The sequence below is a fragment of the Sparus aurata genome, chromosome 24 (genome assembly GCF_900880675.1).
Source record: "Sparus aurata chromosome 24, fSpaAur1.1, whole genome shotgun sequence".
Classification (NCBI taxonomy): domain Eukaryota; kingdom Metazoa; phylum Chordata; class Actinopteri; order Spariformes; family Sparidae; genus Sparus; species Sparus aurata.
Genome location: NC_044210.1, coordinates 6299191 through 6317551, shown reverse-complemented (window position 1 = coordinate 6317551; position 18361 = coordinate 6299191). Strand labels below are relative to the sequence as shown.

Genomic DNA, 18361 nt, shown 5'->3' with positions numbered 1-18361 from the left:
TCAAAACATCCGCAGTGTTTCATCTCCCCCTCAGCCTGACAATCATCCTTGGAAGCAAAAGGTCAGGATTGTGCAGGCTTTTATGATGATAACAACCAAAGCTTCTGAAAAGAGAGATTCTGTCACTTGCTCCTGTTTATTGCTCACTTTACTCTCAATTCCTTTGCATCAAGAGTCTGAAATGTCGGAGGAAGGTGGTCCTTTGCCCAATTTTTTTAAAACGTAGATCTATGTGACCTGTAATCTAACGGTGTAAACTGTATTGACATATACAGGCATATGTGCAAGACAAACATTGGGAAAGAAGGGATGATTATGCATAGCATTGTGTAATTATTATATTAAAGCAATGTCCTCTGTGACTAATACAGTTAATAAAAGAAACCCATGCCTTCAAAATTAAGGTTGGGCGTTGGGTACTGATCTGCTCATGAACACAATGATCTACAATAACCAAATTGCGACAATTTATGTAAAAATTTACATAAACATTTTATAGTAGGTCACCACCTTGGTTCATATGTATTTAGACAAATTAATAGTTGGACCATTTTTTTTTCGAAAAACAAGTGATTACAGAAATTTCACTTTGCTGGTTAACAGAAAACGAAGGCAAACAAACTTGACAGCAATGTACATTTAATCACCACTTCTGTTGGCATGGATCATCGGTCTTCGACATGAGTCAAGTGCTGCAGAATTGTCCAATTTGAGTGTTATTCCAAGGGAGATTGAAACAAAATGTGCTACAGGCTCAGATTTCAGAGAAGAATCTTCACAGCATGAAACAGCACTCAGTGGTTGTTGTTTTTTTCTGACTTCGGAGTGTTTATTGTAAAGAACCTGTACGGACTATAAGTCAGACTTTATTACTGTACAGAATTTTTTTATTAGTGCTTCTTCATTTGCTGTGAGGAAGCTGAGCAATCCATCATGTTCTGGTGTTCTTTTATATTTGCACCTGCTATTGCACACAGAGGATATTAAGAAGCGGAGCCGTACAAGCGAAATAGCCAGGACCCAAGCCAAAATTCAAACCCACACACAGAGCTACAGTGTGCGGTTGATTTTCCATGAAAGAACATTAATTCGCTCTACTCCTGAGACACTATGTTTTTCACCAGCATCCTGAGGTCTGACAGAGTTGTTCAAACGGGTTTTCTAATAAAAATTTCCGCACAGTGAGAGGAAGTAGTGGCAGTTGTGTGACAGGATTAGGCGAGTGTAAGGTAGATATTTTTTGAACAAGGCACCTGCAACTCTGGCTATCGTACTGTACTTGTCTAATGATGTCAGATTACACGGTCACCAAGGGACCCAACAAAAGACTTGAGCAGAAATAGCGAAGACGGTGCAATTTCCCTGACTGGCGGGGCTGTGTAATACTGCGCAGCATGCATAATTAAAAACACGGCACACGCTCTCTCTGGCTTGTTGAGTCTGCTGTTGAGCTGAAGCAGTTTTTAACGTTGTTCTTGTGCCTTCAATCCAGTGTGCTCTGCACTGACGACTGTCCCCTGTGGGTGTGTGGGAAGGAGAGAGGAGGGGAAGAGGGGACGTGAGGAAAGGAGGGAGAGATGGCTGGCTAATGCCTGCTTCTTTTTTAGTGGCCGCTTTTAGATACGATCAAAATAAACATTGTACCTCAGAGGCAAAAGGCCAGCTACCAACTGTGTCGGTTTCCCTGTTTTGCAATTTGTTCATTTCTTTTTGTTGTGGTTTTCAGGCAATGAGTCAAACATGGCAAGACAGCAGATGGATAGACGAGCAGCAAGATGAACTGGAAGACAGGCAGACAGACAGGCCATGTTGCTGGGGATAGGGTTCACCTGGGGTTTAACCTGAGTTGCATTTGATGGGTCAGAATCCCCACAAGAAGTGTATGATTGTAGGATGATTTTCGCAGCCAAAAACAGGAACATGATGACCCAAATCTGTTCAGTACTACTTAAAATGCTTTTTTTTTTAAGGAGTTTAATTTTTCTTTGCAGTCTTGAGAAAAATAGATAGGAAGTACCCATTATTTTCCAATCCTTATTTCTTCCCCGAATGAGATTAGAAGAGTGGTGACATGCACTCATACTCACAGGAGAGTGAGTGGCATGCATTTGTTGCATCATTTGTTTTTTTTAAATATCATTCTGTACTATATCTTCCTTTGATTTAGCTTTGAGGTGGGAGCTGAGCAGCAACCTTCCACCTCCATCCTCAGGGAGAAACACGTGGGGAGTCAAGAGTTGACACCGGGAAGAGGGAGTCGTCTGCAGGAAAAACAGGGAGACGCAGTGATGTGACTCTGTGCCAAATGTTTACAGGCAAGCTGACATAGTTAGAAGATGGAAAAGGGCTGAAACGAGGCTGTCTCTCTCTGCACTCTTGGAGGAATGAGAGAGATAGGAAATCTAGGTCATCCCCACTGATGCATTGCAAAGCGAACTTCAAACAAACCTGGCCTTTAGCGTGATGGCTCTCTAAAGCTATGTTACATGCCATCAGAGACTGATCGCCATTTTCTGCCAAGAGCTGGCATGAAGTGATGAATAGAGTCGATGTGGAGAATAGGCACCGCAAACTCTATCCGTCAATCTTTCTGTGTATTTGTGTATGAATGCGGCTTACCATATGTATACAAAGATATCATGCTTTTGGATCTGGCTTTGTCACCAATTAGTTGGCCCATAGTTGGACCACATGCTAGGTTTCTATGGCTCATCGGCCCTTCACTCGAAATTGCCTGAGGGAAGTCTTATCCGTAATCATAGCCCTGGGAATTGTGGTAAAAAGCTTTGTTCTACTATTGAAAGCTCGATCTGTCTATTTCAAGGGCAGCTGGTTGAAACAATAGTGTTGTGTTGAAAACGATATTTTCAGAAGCTGTTGCCTCAAAATTCAGGTGTTATGATATGTTTTTGTATTTCGCAATCTTAGTAACATTTCTCATGTTACTGTCAATCACTTTAGCTTTAATTTACATGCAATTTATGGCGATGCATCATTAATATAAGACAGAAAAAATTGCAACAGCTTTTGCATTCAAGCTATTTACTGTTTTCCCTCAAATCCAGTTGTGAAGACAACATTTGAGTCTGAAGTGGCATCACAAGTTTGTAGAACTTTTCAAAAGCGTTTGGTAGTGTAGATGCATTCTGTTTTAGTTGAGAGTTTGCGAGCAACATGAAAAGCTCCCATTAGAAATGTATGAGCTTAAAGTCCAAATGAACCGAGACCCCATTAAAGAAAGAACAAAAACACAGCCGTGTAGTTCAGAGTAGAGAGTGTTTTGTGCTCAACCTTGCAGAATAATTTTAGAATAATGTTTTATCATGTGCTACATTACGTAAGCTATAATTAATGGAGACAAGGCTGTGCTGAGGGCTTACTCATTGTTGAGTATAGGAAGGCTTTCTGACGAGCTGTTAAATAAATGGTGGTGTCTGCTCTTGCTGACACAAAGGCTGAGTGCTAAAGTAAATGTGGAAGTTCCAAAACATGCAATGGCTTGAATGCCTGTTACATAGCAGCTCCAATAATTAAGCTCTTTGTGGAGTTGATGAACATTACTTTGTGTTAAAATAAGGCAAAGTCCCCCATGGGATCTCATTTTTTGGTAATGGCAATAAACATTTAACATTTAAACATTTAATTTGTGACATGAATTGCACATATTTCTTTAATATAGCAATTTCAAGAGAAATTAAAGTTTGTCGTAAAGATGGTACAGTACTGTTTAGTTTTGTGTGAAACTACTTGAGAGATACATTGTCTCTTGCAAAAAGTAGTTAGACAACAAAATTACTGCAAGTCTGGCCATATCAACAGCTATAGTTATGTGAAAGTAGAATTAGTTGGTTTCGTAAGCTAGTTAGCATGTTGGATCTACAATATGTTGGGTATAGGTTGGTGTTAGTGTCAAACGAGACGTTGTTGCTCATATAACCTTTGGGTGTGTAGTCCTTCTAACTGCTTGTTTATACAGTCACACTACGAACTAACGACTAGGCCATTGCACTGCCCAAGATACATGAAGAATCTTTTCTGGCTTTTTTCTCTTTCTTTATACAGTGGGTCAGTTATGAATATTGCAGGGAATGATGAACCAAGAAGCAGCCCCAGTAAGCCGTTATGTGAATAGTTTAAATGCAACTGTTTATTGTGTTTTTGGAAATCTACTCACACTGGGTGCAGCATAGAATCGGATTGTGGTTACTCAAAGCATGATGGAGAAGGCAAATACGTGACTGACTTCTTTATTCAAACAAAATTAATTTGTTAGGCTGCACTGTAAACAGCACCATTATTTACCGTTGTATTTCAAACAAATTAACTGCTTGATTGTTACCTCAAGATTGTTGTTAATGATCTGAAATGTGGATATAAGTACTAGGTATTAAAACAAGCACAGCAGTCAGGTAAATTCAGAAAATTACATAGTGTTACTGTAGTACATCCTTGTATGTTTTGTCTTTGTAGTGAGGGTTCAGATCAGTTTACAGGATTGACAGTAAATCAAAAATAGCTTAAACCAAGCAAACACCTTAATTCAGGACGGCCCTTGCATCAGATTCTTTGAGAAGGCTGGTTGCTATAAATCTACTATCAAGACCACATGGTCTTCCATCAAATGTCTTTAGAAAAAATAGCTTACCTTCCCTCCTTCCACCTCCAAAGGGGTACTAAGGAGTGTCCATAGCTGATTAACAGCATTTATATATGGAGTTTTGGCTCTGAAGATTAGAACCTTTTAACATTATGGATACCATTTGAGAGTGGAATAACTTAAAGTCAAGGCATTCCCAGAATAGATGGAATGATGTATCAACCTCCCCACTCTTTTGCCAATACAAACCATACTTACTCATCTTTGACAGTCTCACTATATGCCCTGCATAATATCTTAAATTGGATAATCTTATACCTCACACACTTGGATGAGAGCATGGCACTGCTCCATATTGAGTCCCACTGAGCAGTAACAAGCCATGTGGTAAGATCAAGCTCTCGTGCCAGCTGTGTGGGAGGCATTCTGCATTTTAGGAAACAGCAGCTGAATGGTCATTTATTAGTAACATGAGATGCCCACATTATTCTAATCCTGTTCCAACGAGGCTCTTATTGTTTGTCACTGGGATCCTTGCCTATATGTAGTGCCCCTAAATGAACTGGAATCGGTATCAAGCACTCCCCTTGCAGCTCATTCCTTCCTCATCAGTATTAATGAATATTTCTTGTTTCATCTTGAGGTACGCATCTCAAATATGATCTAAGGTTTGACATCAAGCACATGTGGACCACCTGGGTCTGTTTCCATTAATTAAGAAGCGTGATGTCCACACGAAGGCAGGGAGCCTTTTTGTTTCAGCGTAGTGAATATCTTGATTGGACCCCTTGATGCATCATTCATAAATCAAAGTGCAAGGCCTGGATAATCCTGGTTACCACTACAAAGCCAAATAGAGCTCACCGGGAATAACTTATTATTCATATCACTCAATTACCCCCCTAAACAACATTTCAGGGAAACATGCAGGACATCGTGGAAAGATCAGACCAGGTGCATTCACATTCCATTGAACACAATGCCAGAATAGCTTGGCTTTGAAGTTGTGACCTGTATTGTAGAAGCATAATATACAGCATGTCCTTCATAAAGTCCATTTAGCCTTATTCAGTTTGTTTGTAGTTACTGAAGCTCTTTTTTTATAGTAACTAGTTACAGTAGCCCTTTTTAGATAGAAAAGGCAGCACATTTGCTCAAAGGTAAAGGCGGCAATGTGCCGCCCCATCTTTCTAAAAGGGAGGCGTAATATTCCTCCTTTTCCAAAAGCCGCAACTTGGCGGCCACCGCCACTGTCTACAAAATGAGAGCTTTACATTGCACCCCCTTGGACTTTAGAACCGGGTTTTTAGCGGGAGGCTTTTAATTTGAATGTAGCAACCGTTCATAGCTTGCCACTACAACAACAAGTGGATACAAACCGATACAAACAGCTACAGAGAACGAGGAGACGCTAGCATCTCCCGGATCTCAGCGGCTGTCCAGTTGCTCATCTTGATGTCCGCGGATGAACAGATGGACTGACTGCTGTGATCAGCTGTTTCCTGGTTTTAAAACTCCCCGGCTGTGGGTTGCACAACAGTGTAGGTCATTGACACCTCCGCCCATCTCAGTCAGTTGCCGGCACATTGACGCCTTGCTTTTAGATATCAGTGGAGGCGGAAATAAGTGTACCCTCCGAGGTGGGAAATTGGGGGTCTGTTTTGGGCCTGTCTAAAGTCGCAAAAAAGACGGCCAAATTCGTGGCTTATTGCCCAGTATGAAAACGGCTAATGAGTATAATCATGATAACATGACTTGATTTAAAGCTGATGCCTGATGGCTTGCAGTGCTGATCCTGAACGACCATCAAAATTTCACATATTTTGCATTCTTAATACTGTCCATAATCCTGCTTGATGAGCTTGGAATTCAGATCACATTGCAGAGGGGGCCCTGGACACAATAATGAATTAGGGAAAAGTTATCAAAATTGAATGGTTTTTTAATGTTGCAAATTTTAGTGTGAAAGCTGAAGCAAGATTTTGTTTGCAGATATTTGGTACAAAAGTGACAGACTGTCAGGCTTTAAACAGAAGAAAACCAAAGGAAAGGAATGGATGGTAAATGTTAGCTGTGCTAAATCAATATCGGTGTTAACCCTGTGTTGCATTCAGTACAAGTAAGCTGGATTTCAGATATTTAATTATATTTACACAATACTACATCACAGAGCTGAGTAATGATACTGTGTTATCAGTGTATTGATAATATGCAATAGTGATACACTTTGACATGGCATAGCATCGAAAGCACAGACGCAAAGATGTAACATAGTCCATACCAGTTGGGTCAACCGGAAGTCCATCGACAAGGGTCGATGCGAGGTGAAACGTCTTCAAGAAACTGAAATAGTTATTACACAATAATCAGTACACACATTAGACCCTAAAATTACACTTGATGAAATGTTTTTTTAAACTAGTAAAATTAATTGTAACTTCTATATTTGATTTTGTTAGGGAATATAATACATTTTACATCCAATCTCATCAAAGATATGTGAAGTTATCTACAGAGACTGCTTTCAGCACAGAAACCTGTGTCACACTCCTGCCTACATCCATGCAGGATTAAAAACCATGTATAGCTGCATATACACTTTGAATAAGAATCTTAAGCAGTCTACTTGGCTTAGGGATCATGATTGCAGTTAATGTGTGGGGGGGCTCGGACACAGCGTGCACAGGCCCGGGTACAGTCAGGCTTGATTTTTTTGGGCCCGATCTAAGCTCTAACTTGCCTCAGATATCATTCTGCTCAGTCCTCCCTCCCCAGTGTATATATCTAGGCCCTAATTTTCTTGTTGAGCTGCATCATCAAAATATGATTAAAGGGCTGCAAACATCCATGAATTCTGTTTATATGCAACTCCTCTGCGTTAGCATAATCTTTTTGTGAGAGGAACATACAGAGCTTGGATTACTGTTTTATTCAATATACGACAGAAAATGCATTTTTGAATGTGTCCATGAAATACATGATGCTGGAATGCCAGACAAATTATTTATACCAAAAATCTGCCAAACATTGACTCTCAACACTTTTCAATTGAATGTTACTTGGCTACAAAACTACTGTTAAGTTATGGATATGGTTATGCACCTGAAGTCAGTTATTTAACATGGCTAATGTGGCTGACAAAGGGGACAGTGTTTAACCACACTTTCCACTAGAAAGTCTTTTCAAAGGTTAGCAGGTCGCTCACAGTTCTCGCACTCCTCACTGCATCCTTTTACTCTAAGCTTCTGTAGAAAGTAATAAACTGTAGAGAGAGCTTCAAACACTTGGAGTCAAAGACAGTGCTTTCATCATTTTCCCAGCCAAGCATAGCAGCTTTCTCTCAACTGCGTGCAGACCTTTCATGCCGTCATGCAAGGACTGGGGTTGAGGTGGGTGGGATGCGGGTAGCGTTTGGGGGCCCAGTAGGGGTCTGCCAGCGCTACAGTTTGTTTTCTTTAGTTTGAACTGTGTGCAAAAGACTTATTTGCTCTCATTTCTATAATTGCTTTCATTAGGTTCATGCAGGCCAATTACAAGTGTACCTCTGCTTGTCAACAAAAGTTTCATTGGAATTAGGGTAAAACCAAAATGGATTTAATTGTATGAAACTTGGGAAAAACTTAAAAGCTGGTACCCATAAATAAACTGGAAGAAAAGCTCAATATGAGCACTACATTCGTTTGTTTATTTTTCTATCCAGACTTTTCACGTGTGAGTGATCATAGCTGTCACTATCCATTGACTTGCACCTGTAAAATCCCTTTTCTGTTTTTGGTTCAGAGTATATTTTCCATCCCCCTATACCTCTCCGGGGTTTACTTTAAAGAGGACAGACATTTACATTTTCAGTGTGGTTATGTAGCGGTACCAGACAGGGGATCTACCATGGAATTTCTCCTCTTGTTCAATTTGTTTGACCAGATGAGACAAGGCCATTCAGACAAGCTTAAAGGGAAAAAACGCACTAGGAATTAAGTATGGGCTCCATGACGAGAATAACTATTTTGAGATGTCAGACGTTGGCCAGGAGGACTATAAAAATATCTGCAAGCAGACCTACCTCTGCCAGAGCATGCAACTATTTATTTTAGGAAACGGGTAGTTCAGTGACTTTTTCTTGCTTGCGTACAGCTAGAAAGAAAGCTATTAGAGAGGAAAGAAAGCCACGTGGGATATTGTTGTAGACCACTGAATGTCTGCCCTTGTCTGTATTATTAAGATACTTAGTAGCTCAGCTCAGCATAATGGCACAAGCTAAACAAACATTGTATTTCTTCTAGTCAGCAAACTCCACAAAAGACTGAACAAAACCGAAAAAAAGTATATACCTCACTCCCCAGTTGAATTACCGTGCGAAAAGAAATAAAGGACTCACACGGCTGACGCGACACAGAGATTTCTACCGTCAGAGGAGTCCGTGTCCATCATGCACGAATTGTCTGGTCCTCCTTTGTTTGGCGCAGCAGGGGCGCATTTTGACTTTGCAACACCCAATGTGTTGTTTTTCCTCACATGCTGAAAGAGACATGACATAGAGACAAAATATGCTCACCACTTGGTGCCTCAACAGTACTTCTGATTTATGTGCAACAGACTGCAAGTCAACTACACTGCTCTCACATCCAAGAGCTCTCTGTTGACTGGTTGGAATCCCATATTTGCTTGGAGGTCTTGAAAAACTCTCTTTTACATTTTTGCATGGCATCATTGTATTTAAATTATATTCAAAATAAAAGGCATTTTAACATGGGTAAAATGGTTTATTTCAACATTTTGAAATGATGCTACGGCTCCCCATTAATTTTCAAAACCTGTACCTCAGCAGGAGCAATGTGGAGTGTGCTTATTGCTTTGATATTTACCTCAAGTTGTAGCCCATTAAATCTTCTCCGCTGAACTGAATCGGAGGTGAGTGGTGAATTATGCCTCAACTGTCTGATGATATCACCCCAAAAACACACGCACGACATCTCTGCCAGAGAGGTTATGTCCTGTTGTAAAGATTCTGACAATATGTGTCTGCGAGTTCAACTCATCCACTGTAAAAGGTGCAGATAAAAATTGTCTGATGTCTTTTTTCTGTTCCCACTTCATCCTGGACCATCATTCAGCAACAGGATCAAATTAAAACATGCATTATTGGTTTAATAGGAAGGGTCACGCATTGTTAATCTGTGCGGTACTCTCTAATAACTTTGTCATGTCGAAATGTTTTCTGCTCAGTCCTGTTGGTACTCTGTTTGGTAGGCAGTAATTGGAGAAAGGCTTCAAGGCTTCCTCCAGTGACCTCATTACCCCAATTAAATTTGTAGCCTTCTCTGAAAACAGTCCATCTCACAAAGTGATGTCTGATTATCTCTCTCAGTCCAAATGAGGTTGAGATATGCAGCTGAAGAAGTGGGGCAGGAACATATGGCTGTGCTTTCTTTTTTTTTTCTTTTTTTTTTTTTTTTTTACAGTTTGCTGCAGTGGCCTCTTCCTTAGTTCATTTAACCAAAAAGAATATCATTACGTTTTAAATAACCCTCGAAAACTATTGAAAAGTCTAATCGAATGTAAGTGTTAAGTAGATTTTGGAATATCTTGAATATCTTTTACTGACCAGTGCAATTCTTTAACACCACAAAAGCTATACACCACACAAGTTGTAGTCCTAGTCCTGTATCGTCATCTAGTTGAAATGTTAATGTTTAAAGATGCATACTGATGACTCCAGGATTACTGGACTCACCTTTGTACTGAGAAATGTGTTTGGTTGTCGGTGTTTCATGAATAAGAACTATCAGGCTGGGGGAAAAATATAAATCTACCAGTGCTCTTATGGAAAAGGAATTTTGTCCCATTAACAAACAAGCAACAAAGTTTAAATTACAAATCATCTCAAGTGTGTTAAAATTTGCAACAATCTGCACTTTGAACCAAGGGGAAAAGTCTCATACACAATATTGTAACCAAAACACTTCCTTATTGCTACCCTGTGCGGTGTATCTACTTTTCACGATTGTATTGGAGTGTCCAAATTAGATGCACTACAATAACTTCCCCACAAAATCATACAAAAGTTTGACTGTGATAGATGTGAATATTAGTCATGCAAAACCACGCATGGCATGATATAACGATAAGTGACTGAAATCTCCATTTACCGCTCACTTTAGAGAATGACAGATTGTTTTTGACGCGGGGAATAGATACCGATAGAGTGAGGGAATGACTGCTGTCACATGCCGCATTCATGTCATATTCCTCAGACGTTAATAACTAGTAGGCTCAGTTATTCTTGAGTCTTGGATAGCTAGAATTTTTGACAGCTATGATCTCTCCCACATGGTGATAGGAACTACAGGAGTCTCAACAGACTGTGGGCAAAATGGCTAAATGAACAGTAATACAGTTGATTCAGCTGATTGAATATCATGTGACTTGCACAAAAGCAATAATGGTAATCATCTCGGAAAAATGCCAGAACACTTAGCAATACGATAAAACATCTTTATTAACGTTTTCCCATTATTAGCATATAGCTTGACTCATCACTGAACACAGTACTGGTCACCCAAAAAGGTTATTAAAGAGCATAGGTGCATTTTATATAAATATCTTTTTATGACTCAGTCATAATTAAGACTTATCATAGATGTTTTATTTAGTTATCAGCTTATACAGGCATTATTCAAAGTTCATGATAATAATATATTAGTGTTTGACTGTTGTTTCTTAAAGCTTAAAGCATGATTGTACCCATCAATACTACTTTTTCTACAGACCAAAAAAAGATGACCTTGGTCTGGCAAATGTTTGTAAAAAGCCAAGTCTGTGGTTTAGCACTATTTTGCATCATTAAGGCCTCGTTCTTCATATTTACAGATATGTTTGCAAATTGAACATGTTCTTTTGCATTTTGGCCTCTCATTCACATGCTAACTGCATATTAGTTCACTAAAACAGATTTTTTAAATATGACATCTCTTCAAAACTCCAATTTCTGTGCAAGCTGAATATTCTTCTCTGGTGTTTGAATTATCGTTGGCACAGACCTAATCGCCCCCTGCTGGAACAGCATCCTTGTTCAAGTATTTATTAGTTTTGCGTTCTCTTGTGTACAGACATAATTTCAAACTGAGGGAAGAAGATAGTTGTTTAGATAAATATCTGTGTTGACAAGGCATTAAAAAGATGCTTTAAGAAGATTTCCCCTCATCTCATTATCTTTCCATTACTCCAGGAAGAATACCATCAAACACAATTTTATCACATATACATAGCTACCCTGTGCAGTATGCCCTTTTAAGATGTTGTGCTTCAAGATTTGAGCCTGAGCCTATACTAGTTGCAGATAATGTTGTCCTGTGTTTTTCAGAGGTTTTACATCCAGTGCATCAGTAGATGTATCGTTTTTAATTGGAGCAGTATAAAGCTTCATACCACTGTCAAGTGGAAATGTATTCCTAAATTGTGTTCTTTTGAAAAGGTTAGTAAAAACAGCATTGTTATGAGCTCAGTGTTGATGTATTTGTGAATTTATGCATTAGTTTTTGAGAGTGTAACAAAAATCGGCTGTAGCTCAGTGGGTAGAGCTGAGGACTAGTGAGCGGAAGGTCGCTGGTTCGAATCCCTGGCTCCTGAGTTACAAGCCGAAGCATCCTTGAGCAAGATGCTGAACCCCAACCTCAACACTTCGTGGCAGCCACTGCCATCAGTAAGGGCCCTGCGATGAGCTGGCGACTTATCCAGGGAGTACCCTGGCCTTCGCCCATAGAGTCACTGGATTTGGCCCCAGTACCCCCGCTCCACCTTGAAAAAAGGTGGTATAAAAGCGGTAACATCACCCGCAACCCGCATTGATAAAGCGGAAGAAAACGGAACGGAACGGAACAAAAATCATTAACCCATAGGGGAGCATAATTGAATAATGTAAAATGCACTAAAATGAACTGAATGTGTACAAGATTTCACATTCCAGCATGTAATCGATACAGAAATATATCATTGAATTTTAAATGTCAAATCACATCAGTGGATTTATTGACACTGCACCACTGTTCTCCCAGGCTCACACCCAAATCCTCAAGCCAGAAGGAAAAATGCAAATACAGAACAAAACAATCGACAGTCGACAGTCATCCTCAAAGTTGCACACCAAGCGGTTGATTGAGTTGAGGCCATTTGTGGACGACAACCTCAGATAGAAGGCGGAATCAATGCCGGTTTGTCCACTTTTTTGCTCATTAAGAAACTCTTATTCACATCAGGGTCCACATACAACAAAGAAAGCTCACAAGTGCACATTTTCAGTCCGAGGAGGGTGTTTTTTTCTCCTCCTCAAAGCCCTCCCCTCATCGAAATTCGCCTCACAGAAACACCATGCCAGAGGCCAAAGACTTGACAGGGGTAGCCCAGTGAGAGGGAAATCAAACGATTCCCTTTTTTAGGGCCTGGCAGGCCGACAGGGGGGCCCACTTACCTACCAGTCCTTAATCTGTATCACACCTCTCCAGTTTAGAGAGAAAAGAAGGCGGCCAAGCTATCCATTCATCATCTTTAGTGATTCAGGGTTTTGTCTTTTGCCTGCTGGACACAAGTCCTTGGTTACTCATAAATACTGGTAAGACATGCACTGTGCAGATTGAAATCCTTTCAGGCTTTTCAGCAGACTAAAAGTGTGTAGTTAATATTGAACAAGAAAAAAGATGATGATAAATGCTGATGCAGTGGAATGAATACTGGTGTCAGAAGTGGATATATAGCACTAAGGCCAATTTAAGGCCTTATTTGAGTACAAAACAAATCCTCAATAGAGACAAATTTGTAAGTGCAATCAGAGAGTTTTTCTCTTTTATAAAAAATTAATTAAAATGCGATCACCTTTTATAAGCCTACAAGAAGTAGATGAAGACAAAAATAAATTATTTTGTGATGGCACTTGGACAGTTTTCTGTTGAAAATTAAGGTCTGGTTTGTGTGAGGTCACACGAAGCCCCAGTACATAATTAAATGGGATTTGGTTGACCTGCCATGGTACAGTACTTTAATATTATTCCACAATGTTGATCCTGAATGAAGTTAGATTTTGTTTAGGCACAGCTACAACAAGTCATGTATTCTCAGATTAGTTTTTAAAAGCAACCATCTATCTATATCTGTCTCTGTCTCTGTCTCTCTCTCTTGTGTGTGTGTGTGTGTGTGTGTGTGTGTGTGTGTGTGTGTGTATATATATGTATATATATGTGTGTATATATATATATATATATATATAGATATAGATATAGATATGTGTGTGTGTATGTATGTATGTATGTATATATATATCTTACATATGTGTGTGTATGTATGTATGTATGTATATATATATATATATATATATATATATATATTACATATGTGTGTGTGTGTGTATATGTGTATATATATGTGTGCATATGTATATATATATGTATATAAAATATGTATATATATATATATCTATAAAAGAGAAGAGGAATTCCTGGGCATGTATTTCTCCCACTGTCTTTAGATACTCCTTTTCGTCTATTTTGCATGGTTTTATGCACTAATGAGAACTTTTTGACTCAAGCGACTTGTCAAACTTGTTAGGAGATTTTTCCAGTGTATCCAAGACCTTTTCTGTTCTTTCCATTGGGCGGCAGTGCGTCTATCCTCAAACTTGAGCTGCACTGCATTACCCACCTGCCTGCCTGCCCGTGCACCACTCTTGATTTTTCTCCGGGATGAGCCAGTGAAAGTAATTCCCACATTCCGCTTTCATTTCTCGAAACATGCGCATAAGAAGGAGGATTTCCTCATGAGTGTCTGTCTGTTTCAGTCAGTGCGCCATGCAGTGGATGACGGCTCCAAAGGAACGCGGGTCTGACTGGAAGCGTTCTCACTGGTAACATGGTAAAGCCGGATAGAATGAGGAAACAACTCGTCTGATGTGTTCTTCAGAATAAAAGGCGTCAAGGGAGACACAGCTCTCAATACCAAGAGTGAACGTGGAATCGTTCAAACTCAAAATGTTGGATGCGAGCTGATTTGGCAAGAAAATGCACCGATGCGCTGCAGCTGTCAGTGTGCAAAAGTAAAGTATGCTCTCTGTAAATACACACATTCTTTTTTTGACAGATGGTGTGCTTTTATTTTTACAAGAAATCCGCTCATGTGCCGCGCTGTCTTGGTCAATCCATGTGCACTTGACGCATCTCGCGTTGACACAGCGGCACTCTGAGAGAGCAAGAGAGTATGAGAGAGCGAGCGAGAGAGAGAGAGAGAGAGAGAGAGAGAGAGAGAGAGACGGCGTCCGATGTGTCTTTTCCTGCACATCACTTTGGAAAATTTGCGCTCGTGTAGTCCTGCTTAACGCGGTGCTCACCTGCCCGGCGCTGTGTGGCTGCGAGCAGCTGAGCGACTGATTAAATAGGATAATCAGACTAATTGCCTCCCGTGATATAGTCCTTCATTGATTCTGTCGACCATTCCTATAATGACTGTCATGATTTCTTCATTTTCTCCTCTCCTGCTGTTTCAAAGTGACCGGCTGCAGGTGTTTCTGTGCTCTCATCTGCGCCAGTCCAGGCTGGCAATATGTAATTTTGGGATAGACGCTGCGTTTTTCTTTTGGAGAAGTGGACTATTTCACAGCTGGGATTCCTTGTTTTTTTATTTGATTTATTTTTTTCATTTTGAAGAAAAAGAAAAGACGTTTCTGCTTGACTCTGAAGCCTGAACAGATTCTGATACACCGTGATGGTGTGGGGCTATCAGAACTGACAGCAGAGTGCACGATATCATTTGGAAACTGCTCGTGGGTAAGTTACATTATTTTTTTCCCCCCTAAACGTTTCCAAAGTTGGTCAGGTGCTCATGCTGCCTCCCGTGGTTCTGTTTAACCCAGTTTACTGGCAGCAGCGATGAATTTGGACGGCGCTGACATCTCATATGCAAAGATTTGAATCACTTATCGACGCGCTTTAACAAACGTATTCATGATCTCCTAATATGCGGCACTTAATGCGCATTTTAATCGGACCTGTATTTCCCTCAGTTACGCATGAATCCCAGTCGCTCTTTTTGGTGTAGTTGCGGACAGAGCCTCCTCAGTGGAACTGTCCGCGGCTGCACCACCACCTCCGCTGAAGTCCTCTGTAATTTTTTTTCCTCGTAAAACCTAATTATCCGAGCAGAGCGGCCACAGTGTGCCAGCAGACGCATGCGGTTCGTTGTGCGCGTTATTTTGTCCCGACGTTAATTGTGTAACATTGTGCGCATTTGCATGTAGCTCCGGTGCGTCAGCAGTGCGTTTTTTGTGCATGTGCGCCTGTGGAAGCGCGATTGCCTGCGTGTGTGCGTGTGTCAGTGGGTGTATGCGAATTTGTGCACATCTGCGTGTCGCTCTGTGCGCGCACACGCAAAGCGCGCGCGGGTGTGCGTGTGTGCCAGAGGAGGGAGACGAGAAGAACCCGGGCTTAGTTATTTCAAATTATTTCTGCTGAGTGATTGCTTGGCGAGTCAGCTCTCTGTGCCGCTCCTCTGTATGTGCGAGTATTTCCTCTTCTTTCCCCCTGCTTTCTTCTCTCTGCTTGGATGGATGATGGCCTATGATTCTCCAGATTGATGTTATAGCTCCACTCTGGCTCTGACCAGACAGGCCAGTTCAACATATTTTGGAATGGGGAAGAGACACTGATTTAAAGTTAGAGCTGATGCTGGTTCAAAAAGGTCAGGGAAAGTTCCTTCTCCCTCTCCTACTATAGATGAGTTACAGAGGGTACTGTAGCCTGGCAAGCTGCATCTCTACGTTTCATCAAGCAAGGACTGCTGCAGAGATGCTTCTTTTCTCTTGTTTTTTGTTAATCTATGACCAATCAGAACCTTTTAAGGCCAGGTAGCCTTCGCCTTACATTCAACCAGCACCTCATTAATCACATATGATTTTCAAATTTTGTCAACAGGAACATTTTCACCACATTTTAACTACTCTTTAATCTGCTTGCATGATGCTCTGCTCTAAATCTTTCTGCTCCAATATCCTCTTGACACTTTCTGCTTTAGGCGATATCTTCTTGGTTTATGTTATTTTCTTTTTTATAACTTGATTCATCTCCAGCATCTGGGGGTCAAGCTTCGCTACAGGAGCAACCAGCAGCAGATGAATTCATAGGTAAGTGGCAGGGGCCACTTAACGGAAGCCCTGCAGCTACATATCGAGCTGAGTCGAGTGCTCTTACGCAGAAATTGATTTAGACAGAGATTATGTCATTCAGCATTGGCACTTTTTTATGCTGGTCAAATTTACCCAGCAGCATTAAATTCCTCCTCTGCTCCCTGATAAACTAAGTGTAGGTTTAAAGGCCAAGTTAATGCACCAATAAAGTCTTCATTTCAAGGGCAGGTTTATTTCGAGCATCATTTTGAATGACTAATCACAGCACATTTCAATGCTTCCATTTCTTATCAAACTCTATGGTTGAATTTCCTCAGGTGAGCATCAAAGCCACGCAGACAGTTTTACATATTTCCAACTCAGCACAAGTTACTTGTTATGTGTGGTCCTTGCATTAACATGATGGCTCCTAAAATGTATTTGGCTGTCGGAATATGATGAACTCTGTGGTTTTGCCTGAACCTCACTCATACTGCATTAAAATACGCTAAACCACACCATGACAAGCAAAGAACTTGACCCGGTTCAGCTTCCAATACCCTCAAGGATCTAAAGACATCGCAAGCTTTTCCCCTTGATTGATACTTTTAATTTCCAAGAAGCTGTCACCAAGGCCTATTGGCCTTGGCTTTGCAATCAAGGGGCGGCAGTCAAAGGCTTCCAAATGAAAGAGTTCATTAATATGTTGGAAATAACGGTTGTCTCACCGTGGAATATTGGCTCTGTGTGAGGAGTGATTGGAGCAATTGATGAGGATTTGTGAGGAAGAATGTCAGGGAGGAAGTTGAGAAGGGGCCACCTTAATCATGGCTATTAGATTACATTAATAGGACTCAAGGGGAAATGGAAATACTGACAGGTGATCCAGCCCATGTGTTTATGGTATTTGTGTATGCGACCATGTGCATGTGTGCAAAAATGGTACTTCAGCGTGAGCACCTTCCATTCCTGCCTGGCACTGCTGTGCAGACGTATTGACTGTTGTGAAATCTGAGTATTACAGCCCGTGGACTACATGCATAACAGACGCGCTCTCGGTTAAATCTTTTGAAAATCCAATTCCCGTGAAGATGAGATTCCTCTTTCCCCATGCCATGTTCCATTTTCCATCGCAATCATTGGGCATCGATCTGATTCAAAGCTATTTATTTTTGTTGCAGCCATCATGTCATGAATTGACAAGTATGGTAGATCAAGTAGATTAAAATATGTCTGGGCATGTCGTCTCGCCCATACAAAGAAGAATCATGACTACCAGGGGTGAATACCAAAATTGCAATCTATTTGTGCATTTTTCAGGCTTCAGTAAAAAAGCATTTTCAGGTACAACTTTCCATTTATTGGTTTATCTTAGCCAGGCTATCAGATTACAGATGGTGTAAAACTGTAGTATTTCACAAGAAAGATGAATATAATTTTGTGTGGAAGGATCATGTTACTTGTTCTTCCTAATATGGTATCTGAAATGGTATGGTATAAATAGTTATCTGGAAACCCCTCAGATTTATCTTGTAGCCCCTTCAGGCTACTGACCCTCAAGTTAGGAACCACTTTTGAAAGAATAAAGCAAAATTGTGGACAAATTAGAAAGTTTCGTAGTAACT

General features: G+C 40.5%; 1 protein-coding gene across 4 annotated transcripts in view; it reads left to right on the top strand.

Moving 5' to 3' along the window:
* The window catches only part of LOC115577155 (interleukin-1 receptor accessory protein-like 1), a 290011-nt gene that overhangs the window by 36650 nt on the left and 235000 nt on the right, over nucleotides 1-18361 (top strand). The window contains exon 1 of one of the 4 annotated variants that reach the window (XM_030410013.1): nucleotides 14828-15402. The exons of 1 other annotated variant lie outside the window; for it this stretch is intronic. The gene's annotated coding sequence lies outside the window, so the exon portion shown is untranslated. Of the gene's footprint in view, nucleotides 1-14827; nucleotides 15403-16735; nucleotides 16755-18361 lie in introns of those variants that run through there. 2 more of the 4 variants (XM_030410010.1, XM_030410012.1) reach the window with 2 other exon arrangements.